The sequence below is a fragment of the Miniopterus natalensis genome, chromosome 20, assembly GCF_054644295.1.
Source record: "Miniopterus natalensis isolate mMinNat1 chromosome 20, mMinNat1.hap1, whole genome shotgun sequence".
In the NCBI taxonomy this organism is placed as follows: Eukaryota; Metazoa; Chordata; class Mammalia; order Chiroptera; family Miniopteridae; genus Miniopterus; species Miniopterus natalensis.
Window position 1 is genome coordinate 55,501 of NC_142100.1, and position 17,981 is coordinate 73,481.

The 17,981-nt window shown below is 43.5% G+C and overlaps 1 long non-coding RNA gene across 1 annotated transcript in view; it reads right to left on the minus strand.

Moving 5' to 3' along the window:
- Positions 1–10,114, minus strand: part of LOC107546523 (uncharacterized) — a 39,461-nt gene extending 29,347 nt beyond the window's left edge. The window contains exon 1 of the long non-coding RNA XR_015716230.1: positions 9,981–10,114. This is a non-coding gene — a long non-coding RNA (uncharacterized LOC107546523). The remainder of the gene's footprint in view (positions 1–9,980) is intronic.
- Between the last annotated feature and the right edge of the window lie 7,867 nt (positions 10,115–17,981).

Below are 17,981 nucleotides of genomic sequence, written 5' to 3' on the forward strand. Positions count from 1 at the left end.
CTAATCATAGTTCTCTGTAAATAGAACTAAAATGAAAGAATTCATACACACATTGGTCAGTTTTACTGAGGTGAGCCTTGTGAACATCTCTTTCCCTTCCTTTTTGTTCATTCCATTCCCTCTCCAGGGACATTCACATCCCTCTTTCCTGCCTATAAAATCCCATCCATTCTTCAAGGTCTAGTTTCTCTTCTATAAAACTTTCCTGAGCCTGTAATTAATTTCTCCCTTCTTTGTGCTTCCACAGGGCTTGGAGTCCCATAAGTGCTATATTCTGCCATTGGGACAGTTATCAGCAGTATCCACCCTGTAGGGTACTCTGAGGATTACAGGAGATAGTGCAACAGGTCAGAGCTTCATAAACACAGGTACTGTTATATGTGCATAGGTTTCTTCCAAACAGTTCATCTTAGCATCTGAGAAGACATTAGAAAACTCCACCCTAAACACTTCACATACACAGAAGGCCACGTCAGAGCTAGGAAGTGTTGTGCAAATACAAGCAGCAGGTGCTTTGAGGACGACAGGGACTTCCAGGATTGTATTCTAGACACACTTGAACACACAGAGCACACAAGCCTGGGGGCCGTGCCCCTGCCACGTCTGCTGCCTCTCACTGAACCTCTGTCTTGCTTTCAGACCTCCTGATGCCATAAAAGAGGTTAATGCCGGTTCTTAGGGGGCAGTTCTTAGGGGAACTCGTGTGGCAGGGAAGTAAATACTAAGGCAATGAAAAGTTGGAGGAAGAAAAATTAAGTGAAATACACTACAGACAACTAATCTTATCAAAAGAACACAGACATCTTTGCCTTCACTGCCCCTTGTAGGACTGACCCAATGGTCTGGAACCACCCTGCGTCACTGCAGTCCGTCTCATTCTGGTCCTGATGGTCCCTGGGTGGGATGTCCCAGTCCCCTAGGCGTCACCCTTCATTTCATTTGAAGAAAGCAGGGCTCTCATTAACAAAGTGGGAGCTTTCACTTTTCAAAAACACATCCCAAATGTTATATTTTTGTTTTCATCAGAGAGCATTTTTTACAATTGAACCCTGAAGTCCAATGAAATAGATGATTCACAGGAATTATAATTTTGTCGAGTCAGAAACATGAGTCAAAGTGTTCAAAGAACATTAAATAATCTAAAGATTATAATTGGAATCCATATTTTCTGTGCTAAACATAGTTATGTCGTTTCAGAAAACACACTTCAACAGCTTCACCTTAGAAATTAATTGCATACCACCTGACAGGTAATAGAAGTTCATATTTCATTCCATTCACTCAGCATGACTCTCCTGGGAAGAAAGGTCCATGTTTGGGGCTTTTTAGCTTGCCATGTGGCTCTGACTACAAGAAGGTTGCTCAGACCTGAAATGAGATTTTCTGATTTGAAATCATGTAGAAAGCTCTCTGAAAGATCAGGAAACTTCCAGGCCCCAAACAGTTAACAATGACGATGCTGTGTGGAGCAGAGAGAGAAGGGATCGTTCACTTCTCTCCTTGTGCAATTCTGTCATTTTTTTCTTTGAATATCAAGGAATACATAACTTTTAAAATGATTAACAAAAATAAGTATTACAGGACTTATTTACTTATTTATTGGTTATTCCTCACCCAAGGGTATTTTTTCAATGGATTTTTCGAGTGGAAAGGAGGGAGGGGAAAAAAGAGAGAGAAACATTGATGTGAGAGAGAGACTTTGATTGGTTGCCTCCTGCATGCTCCCCGACCAGGTTTGGGGATGAACCTGCAACTGGGTACGTGCCCTTGACTGGCAATCAAACCCTTGGTGCTTGGGCTGACTGACTAACCACTGAGCCCACCAGCCAGGACACAGGATGAGGTTCTCAGTGTAAGTATAGAAGGCAACTATTTGAAATGATTCTATTTTGAAGGAGAGAGGGTAACAACAATTAAAGGGAGGTCAGGTTTCTATTTGTGACTCAGACTGGAGTGGTGACACTGGTAGACTGGTGAGTCCTGTGTGTACAACTAACACTCAGAGCAACCACTAAAACGCTGCACAGAGGTCCGCTCAGTAGTGACTGTGCAAGTACATACGTTCAAGCAACACCAAGGCCGGAAAAGAAACAGACGGATGAAAAAGAGAGGAAGTAAAGAGAAGACCCCCCAGCAGACTAACAATTTCAGACTCCTTTCCAGTAACTACCTGCTTTTAGATGCTTTTCGGTGCCTTCAGGCAGTTGCTTTTTGTATGTTGCCCAGAATTTACCGTTTTCACCACTGGGCAAGTTGCTCCAAGAGGAGCTTACTCAGCCATTATTGGAAGCAAGCAGTGTCTCATTAATCAATTTTATAAAAATGCTTTTTATCTGTAACAAGTCTTAGATTTATTAAAGTACTCAAGTCAATAGCATCAGTAGTTGTTCTATAGCTTCTCAATTTGGAAAGCTGACATAAATTGCTTTCATATCTTCTACTATTTTTATGTAAAATAACTTCTATTATTCAGAATGAAATTCCAATCTTTGTTATATGTTCTCATATATGAAAACACGGAGAGGTAGAGTGAAAAGTATCATAGCAGATTCAAGGGGAAGGAGGCAATTCATCTTTTCTTGGTCACTGATGACACCTACTAGCTCCCTCATGGCAGCGGCAGGTACTGTGCAGAGTGGAAGTGAGGGAGGGTCCCTGGAACACAAGCTCATTTACTCCCAGTTTAGATGAAAGGACAGCACTTTCCTCCTGCCATGAGTTAGACATCTACTAGGGGTAAGCAAAGCAAAACCCACCAACCCCTCCAGACCTAATCTGTTCTCAGTGTCCCGACCTAACTGAACCTCAGCACTATAAGAACAGATGCCCCCTCCCTCACCTGCGACATCTGATTCACCACCAAATTGTGTTGTTTTTACCTGTCTCATCTCTACCTTCACCTCTCCAATCTAAGTCGTCGCCATCATCTCCCACATGCCTACTATGTTCTTTGTAGATTCTAACCCATTAATTAACTCTCACACTGACCCTAATAGGTGTGTACAGGTGAGGAGAGTGAGAGCAGGTCAGGTTCTTGGTCAGCGATCTACAGTGAGCAGCTAGTGGGCCCAGGGTTAATCCTAGGCAGGCTGATTTGTTTTCATGAAGGTGACACTTGCTGTCCTTTCACCACCACTGTGCCAAAGCCCCCAAATGTCTACTCAAATGTAATAGCTTTTCAATTTAAGAAATGAGAGCTGAATGAATATTTAGTTCTCTGGATACAAGTTCATGAAATTACATGCCATTTATTTCAGTACCAGTACACTAAACAGACCAAATATGACATCTTTGTTGTTTGCAATAAAATTCACTTAACACAAAAAGGCTCCCGGCAATACTAGGGTTGAGAGAAAAAAAGGGCACTAAAATTCTGTACCAATCCTCCCACAAAACCTGCCCACAGGGGGATGTTTTATCTCCCCTGGAGGCTGTCTGGGAGAAAGGGCAAAAAGTGGCAGGTAAACAGGAAGGGAGTGATGAGCTCCAATACAGTGCTGCTCTGCTAAAAAGTTGGAGAGTAGAATTTTTTCCAGTTGGAACAGTTGAGAGAATATAAAATAGGCTAACGTTGCTATATTGCCAATAATAGAGTCCAAAAATCCACCTTCTCTCAATGCCTTAAGTCCTCTAGTAATTAAATAACTGGCATCACAGTGAAATGAAAGGTGGTTTTCTATCAACCAAGCCCACCCCACCTCCAAAAAGGGCACAGGAGCTGCAGCAGTTCTGAGGGAGACAGTGAGGGGCAGAGAGGTTTGTGTAAGGAACAGGCTCAGGAAGTGGGTTCTGCATCTGGAGTCCTTGGTGCAACTGAAATGGTCCTGTCCTAGATCATGGCAGGAGGTGGTCCCACAGGTATAAGTCACTTTCCAAACACTTGCTGAGTCTCCAGCAGCCAACAGGTTTGCCCTGTGGCTCATCCTGTGTTCAGATCAGGTGAACTCCGGGTATATAAGACATGTCAGGTCCTCATGAGTCCAATCTTTTGTCCACTCAAATTTTTCTGCTCTTGGCCCCTTCCTAGGTCCACAGGTTTTAATGCTAAAAGCTTAAGTTTCCCTGGGTTTCAGGAACCTGCTTGATTAAAAACAGTAGAAACAATTTTAAAAAATATTGATGCCTAGCCCTTGCTGGTGTTTCTCAGTAGTTAGAGCATCAGCCTGTGCATCGAAGGGTCAAGGGTCTGATTCCTATTCCATGGCATCTACCTGGGTTTCAGGTTTGATACCTAGCCCCGTGGGGGCATGTGTGGGAGGCAACCAATCAATGTATCTCAAATGATGTTTCTCTCTCTTCCTTTCCTCTCCCTTTCCTTTCTTTCCATTCTCTCTAAAAATTCAATGGAAAAAATATACTCAGGTGAGGATTAACAACAGCCAAAATATATATATTGATGCCTAAGCCCAGTCCAGAGAACTGAGTCAGAATCTCTGGGTGAGGCAGGCATCAGCATTTCCAGAAAATCCCAGGTGACCTGATGTGCAGTCAAGGTCTGCCCAGAGGCTGCCCAACCGGGTCCTGCTCACACCACCACCAGCGTGCCGCAGCTGCATTCATTCCACTGAGCTCCCACTGGGTGCTGGTCCCTGCCCCTGTAGTGGGGAAGACAGACAAAAACTGGAAACCTATCACAATGAATTATTATAAACATCACAAGCCCCATAGAGGTCAATAATGAAAACACAAGAGTGTTTTGTAGTGGGGTTGCGGAGGCCTCTGTGGAGAGGGGCTTGTTCCCACAGAGACCAGGAAGACAGGAAGGAGCCAGGTGGTGTGTTCCTGAGGCCTTTTTTATGGTTCACCCCTCAGAGTTCCCCAGGCAGGGGCTGTGTGAGACATCCAACCACATAGAATTTTTAAACCAACTTCTGTTTGCAATCTCCTTGCTCCTCTTCCCCTCCCAAAGCCCAGAACAGCTCCAAACCTCTGAGAACTGCCAAGGTCTCACCTGTTTTTCAGGTAACCTGGAAAGACAGTGAGAACCCCTATAAAATCAGATTATAGCACACAGGGCTCCCAGCATCTCCCAGCATCTTCCTGTCCAACTGATCCTGTGCTGGCCCTGGCTTGGGGACACATCTCCCTGTGCTTCTGGCCTTGGGCTCTGGGCTTGATGTTATGTTTTGTTTTATAATCTGCAGAGTAGGTGGAGACTCCTTGCTCTGCTGGGTGGGTCCACTATGACCCCACACTAGGCCGCTGCTGCTTTTTGGAAATTAGTCAACAGGAGTGGAGGAGGCCCTGAGAGTCCCTGCAATGGGAAGGAATGGGAGCCACAGGAGGATTCTAAACAAGGGACAACACAGTCAGGCTCACCTTCAAATCCCATTCTGGCTATTATGTGGGAATCAGCCCTTACTCATGTGTTCATTGCAGGTGAGGAGGAACCCAATTAAACCAAGGTCTGAGACTCCATCAACCCAGCTCACACTGTTTGCCCCAACCTGGTGATTCTGAGGTCCCACCCCACCCAACTTGCAGGCCCACCTAAGCAGTTTCTACAGCCTTTTCCATATGAATGGCCTGCCTTTGCTCATGTTTCATATTTTCCTAAAATCTCTCAAAGAAGCAACATCTGGCCTCAGCATTCCACAATCCTCTCACTAAGTGGCCCCAGGTCTGGCACTAGCAGCAGTCAGCCTTGGTTCAAAGCTTGGCCTTGCTGGGCACTTCCAAGCCCAGCACAAGTAGCAGCCATCTGCAGATCACTTTGTAGCTCATGCCAGGTGGCCCCAGGCAGAACACTGGCAATGGCTGACCTGGTTTGCACCTCTTGGGAGGCCCCAGATCAAGTGCACTCAGTGGACAGCTTCAGACCACATCAAAGCACCACCACCACCCAACCACCTCTACAAGTGACACACTCAAAGAGTGGACTCAGGGCACCAGGAACCTGCTGAAGTAAGTCCTGTTCTGTGGGGTAGACCCTGCACAGCTGATCCCCCATGGTGGTAGGAGGTCAGTGTTTTATGGTTGCAGCCAGTCCTTGCAGCTGATCAGCCTGAGGGTAAATCTCTCCCATTGACGTGCCAACAGCAATCAAGGTTCAACTACAACAGGAAGGTGTACACAGACTACAAGGGAGGGTACACCTTTGAGGGTAAATCTCTCCCATTGACGTGCCAACAGCAATCAAGGTTCAACTACAACAGGAAGGTGTACACAGACTAAAAGGGAGGGTACACCTTGAGTGCCCAGCTTGGGTGATCCAGGAGGTTACGGCACTCCACCCTACAAGACACCTAATACATTAGGCACTCTATGAAGCCTGGGAGACTTAGCAGCTCTATCTAATACATAGAAGAAAACACAGGGAGGCTGCCAAAATGAGAAGAAAAAGAAACAGGTCCCAAATGAAACAACAGAACAGAGCTCCAGGAAAAAAACTAAAGAAAATGGATACAAACAATCTACTAGATGCAGAGTTCAATACATTAGTTATAAGGCTGTTCAATGAACTTAGTGAGAACTTCAACAGCATAAAAAGGGACATGGAAACCATAAAAAAGAACCAGTCAGAAATGAAGGCTACACTAACTGAAATGAAGAATAATTTACAGGGAGTCAACAGTAGAGTAGATGAAGCCAAGAATCAAATTGGAATATAAGGAAGCAAAAAACACCCAATCAGAACAGCAAAAAGAAAAAAGAATCCAAAAAATGAGGATAGTGTAAGGAGCCTCTTGGACAACTTAGAGTGTACCAACATTTGCATCATGGGGGTCTTGAGGAAGAAGAGAGAGGGACGAGAAATTGAAAATCTATTTGAAAAAACAATGACAGAAAATGTCCCTAATCTGGTGAAGAAATAGACATAGAAGTCCAAGAAAGGCAGAAAATTCCAAACAAGATGAACCCAAAGAGGCCCACACCAAGACACATCATAATTAAAATGCAAAAAGTTAAAGACAAAGAGAGAACCTTAAAAGCAGCAAGAGTAAAGCAGTTAGTTAACTACAAGGGAGCTCCCATAAGACTGTCAGGTGATTTCTCAACAGAAACCTTCTGGGTCAAAAGGGATTTGCAAGAAATATTCAAACTGATGAAAATCAAGCACCTACAATCAAGATTACTCTACCTCACAAAGCTATCATTTAGAATCAAAGGACAGATAAAGAGTTTCCCAGACAACAAAAGCTAAAGGAATTCATCACCACCCAACCAGTACTGTATAAATGTTAAAGCACCTTCTTTAAGAAGAAGAGAAAAAAGATAAAAAATATGAACAATAAAATGTCAATAAATACTTATATATCAACAATTGAATCTAAAAATCAAAATTAACAAACAGAACAGAAACAGACTCATAAATACAGAGAATGTTCTAACGGTTGCCAGATGGGAGGGGATGTTGGAGGAATGGGTATAAAAAGGTGAAGGGATTAAAAGTGCAAATTGGTTGTTATAGAATAGTCACGGGATATAAAGTGTAGCATAGGGATTATAGAAATTATATTCTCTGAACTATGTATGGTGTCAGATGAGTACCAGGTTTATTGGGATAATCCCTTAGTAATTTACATAATGTGTAATCACTGGGGTGCACACCTGAAGATAATAGTATGTCAACTGTAATTGAAAATAAAAAATAGTTAGAGAAAAAAAAAAAAAACTTTCTAAAAATTACGTATATGTGACATATGCCCTGCTTACTTCCTAAAAGCATTTGAAACTATTATTATAAAGCCTGAATGCAATGGGACAAATTGAAGTTCTCCCTGGGAAAATATTGATGGTATATTGTAATGTATGTTACAGCATTACTTTGGGAATAATACACCAACATTTAAGTGTTTTAAAAGCCCAATTTGTTCTAAAGGTTGAGTTTAGCTGCACACTCAGCCTCATCATGAGCCAGGTCCTGGAAATGTCCTCCCTGTTACTCATTTTTATTTCTCCTCTATCCTCTGTCAGTGCCTAAGAACCCCCCTTTGCCAGGTTTTGCTGCTCACTAGCACCCTCACTAGACACTGATTAGACAGGAAGGACTAAAATGCCCCTGGGTCAGCAGATTCACTTCTGCCTGAAAGTGGCTTTCAGGGATGCTTTTTGTATGTATGGGGGTTGGAGGATTTCTGGATTAAAGTGATGGGTAAATGTTGATTATGTATCCATTCTTCTCCAGCAAATGTCTACACACACAGTCCAGCCAGTGTATCTCTCTCTCCTGTCTTGGTAAGCAAACCACTTGGAGCCACAATTCCCAATATGAAAATCTTAAAACTACACTGGGATTCTAATTCTCATTTTTAATCCCTTTGCACAGCATTCTTACTTCTGCCCTAATTCTGCCAGTTAGTATATCATTCTTTAAGCTTTTTCAAGTAAGCTCCAACACTATCAGACATATCCCAGGTAAATTAAAAAAACAAAAAACAAAAGGTAGAACAATAAAAATTGGAGAAATTTTTCACTTTTTCTGCTCTGAAGATTTTAACAGGCCTTTCATGATTATCTCACTAAAGCTGCCTGTCAGCTACAAACATCTTTTATTACAGCTTTTTTGAAATGTAGAGAAAGAAAAACACTCTATTTTTTAATATCTTACACCAAAAGCATTGTTCCCATTCCTTTCCCCATACTTTTCCCCACATTCACTACCTCCAAGACTATTTTTATCAGCCCACACTAACAGAAAAATAGAACAGATTGGTGGAAATGAAAAATGGGTCTGGTAGAAATGCTAAGGAATTTGAGTGTTTGGGGCATGAAGAACAGGCTTGCTTTAGTTCTTTGATGTTTGTTTCAAATTGTTGTGTTGCCCCAAATTATAAATTGCTTATAAGTAATTTAATGTGCAAAAGGAGGCACAGCTTAAGAATTTTTCACTTGACCAACTGAGCTTTCAAAAAACGCCCACAACAACAACCTCAAAAGGAAAAGTTTTAAGTAAACTGCTTAACCTTAACCTGGTATTCTTAAAAAACACCTTTGGCTCTAATAGTTGAAAACAACTCAGCCATATTCATGGTACATACAAAACAAAACAAAAAACCTGTAGGCTGAATGGAAATAGTTTAGCCAAGGAAAAACGTCTTGGATGTGCTTATTTAGCATCCGTTTCCCCCCCATTTCTTTGTGTTCTTGGTAAGGCCTGGTTAAGTTTCTCCTGTTTCCAAGAGAAGTGGACCTGTGGTCAGACTTCCAAGCTGTTTACCCCTGACACCCAAACCAGCTATGGAAGCAGAGCCTGCCTGCCTGCATCCAGCGGGCGTCTACACTGGCACTGTGTGCACACCGGGCAGAACTGGGCTAAACCAAGAAGCAGTCCAAGCCCTGGGGACCTTGTCCTACAATAACAGAGGCACGGAATGCTGCCCCTGTCTCCTGGCTCTGCACCCTCACAGCGTGTCTTGCTTGTGGGCGCTAGTTAGTGCTGCCCCTGAAGACCCAGTAGGAGCAGCCTGAGGGAGGGCTGCCCCTCCGTGATCCACCCTTGGTCCACGGCGCCCCAAAAGCCACCCCAACTCCCCAGCCTGAGCATCTGCTAAGGGGTCCCCAGAGTGCCCGCCAGGGCAGGCCCAACCCCACAGAAGAGTCTAGCATAGTTTTCCGCATATTCCCCGAACCCCCAGACATGCAACCACCGTCTTTTAGGAGGAAAACTTGGGGACTCAAAGAGAGCCTATGGAGGGGGAACTCCTCCAGGTGGGAAGGGGGCCTGCGGTGACCCCCACCAGACCCTCACCTGCTCCACTGGACTAGCCTACAGCGCCCTGGAGTGGTGCGGGCCCAGAGCTCCCCTCCAGGCACCTCCAGGAGTGGTCAGGTGGTTGCAAAACTGCCCAGCAGCTCGGGCGCCTCCCCAGGCCTCCCAACTCCACTCAGCGTCCCCTCCCCCAGCTCTGCATCCCTGCTTCCCAGCCAGGACCAACAGGCCCCGGCTGATCACCCCACTCCCAGCACGAGCCACAGTACCCAAGTCTCCTGCCCCCTTCCCCAAACCCCCGCCTTTGAGTCCAAATCCCCACGCTCACGCCTTCTCCAGAGCGAGGGAGGAGGAGCCCCTGCGGCAGCAGCGGGGCCACACCATCTGGGACCGTGGGTCTGGAAATTCTTCCCCACTGAAGGGCTGCGTGGACTGCAAAGTCGCACAGTCTCTCCCCTAGCGGCCCATGAGGAGTGGAGCCCCAAGTGCTGAGACTGGAAGGGGGCGGGCCTGGGGCGGGCCCAAGGGACAGGAAGGGAGGGAGACCAGAGGGGCGGGAGCAGAGGCCTGGTGCACGAGGCAAGGGCTGCGGGGGCGGGTGCCTCTGCAGCGGGCATCCAGCTGAGCCCCTAGGGCCCCACCGGGGGTGCTAGGCAGCCGGCGAGGTAGATGGGGGTGCCCGGGGTGCCGGGGAAGGGAGAGCTGAGAGCAGGAGTGCAGAGGCCATCCAGATATAGGGGCCAAGGGGTCATCGGGAAAGTTAATTACAAAAATTTAAGCACCGCCCTGGACAATGTGGCTCAGTTGGTTGGAGTGTGGTCCTGTACACCCAAGGGTTGTGGGTGTGATTTCCAGTCAGAGCCCATACCCAAGTGGCAGTAGGGTCCAAGTGCAGCGCACTGGAGACAATGGATCCATGTTTTTCTCTCTCCCTCTCCTTTCTTCTCTAAAATCAATAAAATTATATTATCTGGTGAAGATTAAAAAAAAAATCTAAGCCACATTTGCTATAATCTCAGTAATAATGGGCACTCCTATGCATATTTTCTTACAGGACACATTTTTGAATGAATGCATTTTAATGTAATTGTTTTTGACAACATGAGCCAGATCATGTCATTCCTCTGCTCGTAATCCTCAGAGCCCTGTGTTCTCACTGCCTAAGAGCCACCATCCTGCCTGTGGCCCAAGGTCCTGCATGACCTGGTCCCTTCCTCTCTGGCACAACCTCCTTAATCCACTTTCATTTATGCTGGTTTCTTGTCAAGCCGTCTTTGACCCTAGGCTGTCTGGCCTCTTTAGGTAGAGTTGGCTGTAAGGAGACACCCAGCACAAGTGCACATAGACAGTTAATATTTACACTGATAGGAAAAGCAAAATAAGAATAGGGTCAACTCCTTTGTCCCTACCCCACAGGAAGACACCAGATTAGGGCAGCACAGCAAAGCACCTAAGAGAGGCTACGCCACGGAAAATGAATGTTGCAATAAGCTCTTTCAGGAAAGGTGCTTCTATGACACAACCCCTGAGAAGATAGCAACATTCTGCACAGTAAAAAATGCATATGAATTGCAGAAGGAAAACTCACTCCAGAAGGATGAAATACATGTATTTCTCTCTGAAAGAACACTTAGCCACTACGTTTTTCTTGCTCCTTCAAAGTCTTTGTTGAAACGCATATTTTCACAGGTGGAAAAAGTTTTTGGATCATTGTTTCATCTCTTGAAAGCCTCATGTGCAGTCTTCTCTGTTGTTTCCTAGGAGAATGTGGAAAAATGATGATTATGTATCCAAAGGACTTGTAATCCAGGAAGGCGCACACTGCATAACTCTTGCTCAAACACGATCTTTCACCTAATGCACTGAGAAGATTCAAGAAACCAAAAAGAAGGGCATTTTGCAGGGAAATTCAGAAGATGATATGCAAAAGTTTATTTCTCTCAGTTGAGAAGAGCAAAAGCATGAATGACTTTAGGTTGTCGATGACACCCTTACATTTCCATGTGCCCTGAAACAGGATGTTGAAGAAAATGATGTCTTTGTGTGTCAAATAGCTTTAAGCTTCCTGAAGGAGCTCTAAGGTGTGTATTCAGTGTTAGAGAGTTACACACTCTACATGTGTCAAACAGCATATTAAGACCACCAACATGCTTAACACAGAAACTGCTACAAAGTGAGTAAAGCATGGAGAAAGAGGAATCTTTCTGGGAGAAGTTTACCTTATAACACATCCCATATCAGAGGAGCTTTCAAAAATGGACTTCCCTTGTCAATTTCCCCTAGCACGGAATGACCCCGCAAAGAAGGCCTGTAATTTAGAAGAAATAACAGGAAACCAAAATCTAGGTAGTGAAGAGAGCACATCCGTATGGGAGAAGTGCATGTGTAGGAATTCAAGCAGCAGCTCTTTGTGGACACTTGGAGACAGCACTGTGAAAAAAATTCGTACGAAGCGGGATTTGGCCAAAGGTGAAAGACTTATTTAAACAACCCCTAGAGAACTTAGCCAAACAAAGAATGTGGCAATAAGCTCCTGCAGGAAAGGTGCTTCTATGACACCACCCCAGAGAAGATAGGAACATTCTGTGCAGTATACAATGCATATGAATTCCAGGATGAAACTCAGTGCAGAAGGATGAACTGCATGTATTTCTCTCTGACAGAACACTCGGTGGCCAAGTTTTTGCTTGCTCCTTCAAAGTCTTTGAAGAAACGTGTGTTTTCACTGGTGGAGTAAGTTTTGGGATGCATTGTTTCGTCTCTTGCAAGGCTCATGTGCAGCATTCTACGTTGTTTCCTTAGAGAATGTGGAGATGTGCAGATAATGTATCCGAAATGAATTGTATTCCACAAAAACGCACACTGCATAACTCTTGCGCATACACGCTCTTTCACCTAAAAGCATTGAGAAGATTCAAGAAAGCAGAAAAAAAAGGGCATTTTGCAGTGAAATTCAGATGGGCATGTACAAAAGTTCATTTCTATCGGTTGCAGAGAGCAAAAGCATGATAGACTTCATGTTCTCGATGAAACCCATACATTTCCAACTGCCCTGAAGTAGGACTTTGAAGAAAAAGATATCTTTGCATGTCAATTCGTTAAAGGAACTCTAAGTTGTGTATTCAGTGCTGGAGAGTTACACACTCTACATATGTTACACAGCGTTTTGAGAGCACCAACATGCTTAAAGCTGAAACTGCTACAAAGTGTGTGAAGTATGGAGAAACAGGTATCTTTCTAGGAGAAGTTTACCTTATAACACATCTTAGAGAAGAGGACTTTAAAAAATGGACTTGTCTTATAAATTTTCCCAAAGATGGGGTGACCCTGGAAAAAAGTCTTGTCATTCAAAAGGAATAACAGGAAACCAAAATCTAGGGAGTGAAATGAGCACACCAGTATGGGAGAGCTGCAAGTGTAGGATTTCAAGCAGCAGCCCTTTGTGGACACTTGGAAACAGCACTGTGAAAAAATTTCATATGAAGCGGGATTTGGCCAAAGTTGAAAGACCTTCCAAAACCACCCCTGGAGAACGTAGCCAAGCAATGAATGTTGCAATAAGCTCCTTTAGGGAAGGTGCTTCTATGACACAACTGCAGAGAAGATAGCAACATTCTGCACAATACAAAATGCATATGAATTCCAGGAGGAAAACTCAGTCCCAAAGGATGAAATGCATGTGTTTCTCTCTGAAAGAACACTCAGCCACGAAGTTTTTGCTTGCTGCCTCAAAGTCTTTGCACAAACGTATATTTTCACTGGTGGAATAAGTTTTGGGATGCATTGTTTCATCTCTTGCAGGCCTCATATGAGGCCCTCTATGTTCTTTCCTTAGACAGTGTTGGAAAAGGCGGATTACATATCCCAAGTGAGTTGTAATCAGGGAAAACGCACACTGCATAACGATTGCTCATACACACTCTTTCACATAAAGCATTGAGAAGACTCAAGAAAGCAGAAAGGAGGGCATTTTGCAGTGAAATTCAGAAGGGCATGGACAAAAGGTCATTTCTATCGGTTGCAGAGAACAAAAGCATGATTGACTTCATGTTCTCAATGAAACCTTTACAATCCAAGTGCCCTCAAGTAGGACTTTGAGGAAGAAGATGTCTTTGCCTGTCAATTCGCTAAAGGATCTCTAAGTTGTGTATTCAGTTGTGGAGAGTTACGCAGTTTACATATGTTAAACAGCGTTTTGAGAACACCAACATGTTTAAAACTGAAACTGTTTCAAAATGTGAGAGGCATGGAGAAAGAGGTATCTTTCTAGGAGAAGTTTACCTTATAACACACCCTAGAGAAGAGGATTTTAAAAAATAGACTTGTCAATTTCCACAAAGATGGGACGACCCTTGAAAAAAGGCTTATCATTAAAAAAAAATAACAGGAAACCAAAATCTAGGGAGGGAATGGAGTACTCCAGTTTGGGAGCAGTGCATGTGTTGGATTTCAAGCAGCAGCTCTTTGTGGACACTTGGAAACACCACTGTGAAACAATTTCGTACGAAGAGGGATTTGGCAAAAGCTGTAATACCTTCCAAAATCACCCCTGGAGAACTTAGCCAAACAATGAATATTGCAATAGGCTCCTTCAGGGAAGGTGTTTCTATGACACAACTGCCAAGAAGATAGCAACATTCTGCACAATACAAAATGCATATGAATTCCAGGAGGAAAACTCAGTCCATAAGGATGAAATGCATCTATTTCTCTGTGAAAGATCAGTCAGCCACGACGTTTTTGCTTGCTGCCTCAAAGTCTTAGCAGAAATGTGTGTTTTACTGGTGGAATAAGTTGTGGGATGCACTGTTTCATCTGTTGCATGCCTCATGTGCAGCCATATATGTTGTTTCCTTAGAGAATGCAGAAAAAGGTGGATTATGTATCCCAAATGACTTGTAATCCAGGAAAACGCACACTGCATAACGCGTGCTCATACACGCTATTTCCCCTAAAGCTTTGAGAAAACTGAAAAAAGCAAAAAAGAAGGGCATTTTGCAGTGAAATTGAGAAGACCATGTACAAAAGCTCATTTCTATTGGTTGTAGAGAGCAAAAGCATGATTGAATTCATGTTCTCGATGAAACCTTTACATTCCAAGTGCCCTCGAGTAAGACTTTGAGGTAGAAGATGTCTTTGCCCGTCAATTCACTAAAGGAGTTCTAAGTTGTGTACTCAGTTGTGGAGAGTTACACACTCTACATATGTTAAAGAGCGTTTTGTCAGCAGCAACATGTTTAAAACTGAAGCTGCTACAAACTGTGTGAGGCATGGAGAAAGAGGTATCTTTCTAGGAGAAGTTTACCTTATAAGACACCCTAGAGAAGAGGACTTTAAAGATGGACTTCTCTTGTCAATTTCCCCAAAGATGGGACGACCCTGGAAAAATAGCTTGCCGTTTGAAGAAATAAAAGGAAACCAAAATCTAGAAAGTGAAAGGAGCACACCAGTATAGGGGAAGTGCATGTGTTGGATTTTAAGCAGCAGCTCTTTGGGGACACTTGGAAACAGCACTGTGAAAAACTTTTGAACAAAGTGGGATTTGGCCAAAGTTGAAAAACCTTCCAAAACCACCCCTACAGAACGTAGCCAAGCAAAGAATGTTCCAATAGGCTCCTTCAGGGAAGGTGCTTCTATGACACAAATGCAGAAAAGATAGCAACATTCTGCACATTATCAAATGCATATGAATTCCACAATGAAAACTCCCTCCAGAAGGATGAAATGCATGTGTTTCTCTCTGAAAGAACACTCAGCCACTAGGTTTTTGCTTGCTCCTTCAAAGTCTGTGTAGAAACGTGTATTTTCACCGGTGGAATAAGTTTTTGGATGCATTGTTTCATCTCTTGCAAGCCTCCTGTGCATCCATCTATGTTATTTCCTTAGACAATGTGGAAAAAGGCGGATTTTGCATCCCAAATGACTTGAAATCCAGGAAAACGCACACTGCATAGCATTTACTCAAACACGCTCTTTCACCTAATGCATTGAGAAGATTCAAGAAAGCAAGACAGAGGGCATTTCGCAGTGAGATTCAGATGGGCATGTAGAGAAGGTCATTTCTATCGGCTGCAGAGTGCAAACGCATGATTGACTACATGTTCTCGATGAAACCCTTACATATCCAAGTGCCCAGAAGTAGGACTTTGAAGAATATTTGTATTTGCCTGTGTATTCGTGAAAGGAGCTCTACCTTGTGTATTCAGTGCTGGAGAGTGACACACTCGACATATGTTACACAGCGTTTTGAGAGCACCAACATGCCTAAAACTGAAACTGCTACAAAGTGTGTGTAGCATGCAGAAAGAGGCATCTTTGTAGGAGAAGCTTACCTTAAAATACATCCCAGAGAAGAGGACCTTTCAAAAATGGACTTGTCTTGTCAATTTCCTCAAAGATGTGGCGACCCTGGAAAGGAGGCTTGTCATTTCAAAGAAATGAGAGGAAACCAAAATCCAGATAGTGGAAAGAGCACACCAGTATGGGAGAAGTTCATGTGTTGGATTTCAATCAGCAGCTCTTTGTGGACACCTGGAGCCAGCATTGTAAAAAAATTTCGTATGGAGGGGGATTTGGCCAAAGTTGAAAGACCTTCCAAAACCACCCCTAGAGAACTTAGCCAAACAATGAATGTTGCAATAAGCTCCTGTAAGAATGTGGTTCTATGACACAACCCCCGAGCACACAGCAACATTCTGCAGAGTACAAAATGCATATGAATTTTAGGATGGAAACTCCCTTCAGAAGGATGAAATGCATGTGTTTCTCTCTGAAAGAACACTCAGGCACTAGGTTTTTGCTTGCTCCTTCAAAGTCTTTGTAGAAACGTGTATTTTCACCAGTGGAATAAGTTTTGGGATGCACTTTCCACTCTTGCAAGCCTCATGTGCAGCCATCTATGTTGTTTTCTTAGACAATGTGGAAATCGGCAGATTTTGTATTGCAAATGACTTGCAATTCAGGAAAACGCACACTGCATAACACTTGCTCAATCATGCTCTTTCACCTAATGCATTGAGTAGATATAGGAAAGCAGGAACGTAGGGCATTTTACAGTGAAACTCATACAGGCATGTATAAAAGGTCATTTCTATCGGTTGCAGAGTGCGACAGCATGATTGACTTCGTGTTTTGATGAAACCCTTACATTTCCAATTGCCCTGATGTAGCACTTTCTAGAAAAAGATGTCCTTGCGTGTCTATTCGCCGAAGGAGCTCTCAGTTGTGTCTCCTTTGCTGAAGAGTGACACAGTCTACATATGTTACACAGCGTTTTGAGAGCACAAACATGCTTAAAACTAAAACTGCTACAAAGTATGTGTAACATGGAGAAAGAGGCATCTTTCTAGGAGACGTTTAGTTTATAACACATCCCAGAGAAGAGGACCTTTCAAAAATGGACTTCTCTTGTCAATTTGCCCAAAGATGGGATGACCCTGGAAATAAGGCTTGTCATTTCAAAGAAATGAGAGGAAACCAAAATCCAGGGAGTGAACCGAACACACCAGTATGGGAGAAGTGCATGTGTAGGATTTCAAGCAGTAGCTCATTGTCAACACTTCGAAACAGCAGTGTAAAAAAATTTCGTACGAGGCAGGATTTGTTCAAATTTGAAAGACCTTCCAAAACCATCCCTAGAGAACTTAGCCAAACAATGAATGTTGCAAAAAGCTCCTGCAGGAAAGGTGCTGCTATGACACAACCCCCGAGCAGATAGCAACACTCTGCACTGTACAAAATGCATATGAATTCCAGGATGAAAACACTCCAGAAGGATGAAATGCATGTGTTTCTCTCTGAAAGAACACTCAGCCACTAGGTTTTTGCTTGCTCCTTCAAAGTGTTTGTAGAAATGTGTATTTTCACCGGTGGAATAAGTTTTGGGATGCAGTTTCATCTCTAGCAAGCCTCATGGGCAGCCATCTATTTTGTTTCCTCAGACAATGTGGAAAAAGGCGGATTTTGTATCCCAAATGACTAGAAATCTTGGAAAACGCACACTTCATAACTCTTGCTCAAACATGCTCTTTCACCTAATGCATTGAGAAGATTGAAGAAATCAAGGAAGAAGGGCCTTTTGCAGTCAAATTCAGACGGGCATGTACAAAAGGTCATTTCTATTGGTTGCAGAGTGCAAAAGCATGATTGTCTTCATGTTCTCGATGAAACCCTTACATTTCCAAGTACCCTGAAGTAAAACTTTGAAGTATACGTTGTGTTTGTGTGTCGTTCTGCACAAGGAGCTCTACGTTGTGTATTCAGTGGTGGAGAGTGACACACTCTACATATGTTACACAGCGTTTTGAGAGCACCAACATGCTTAAAACTG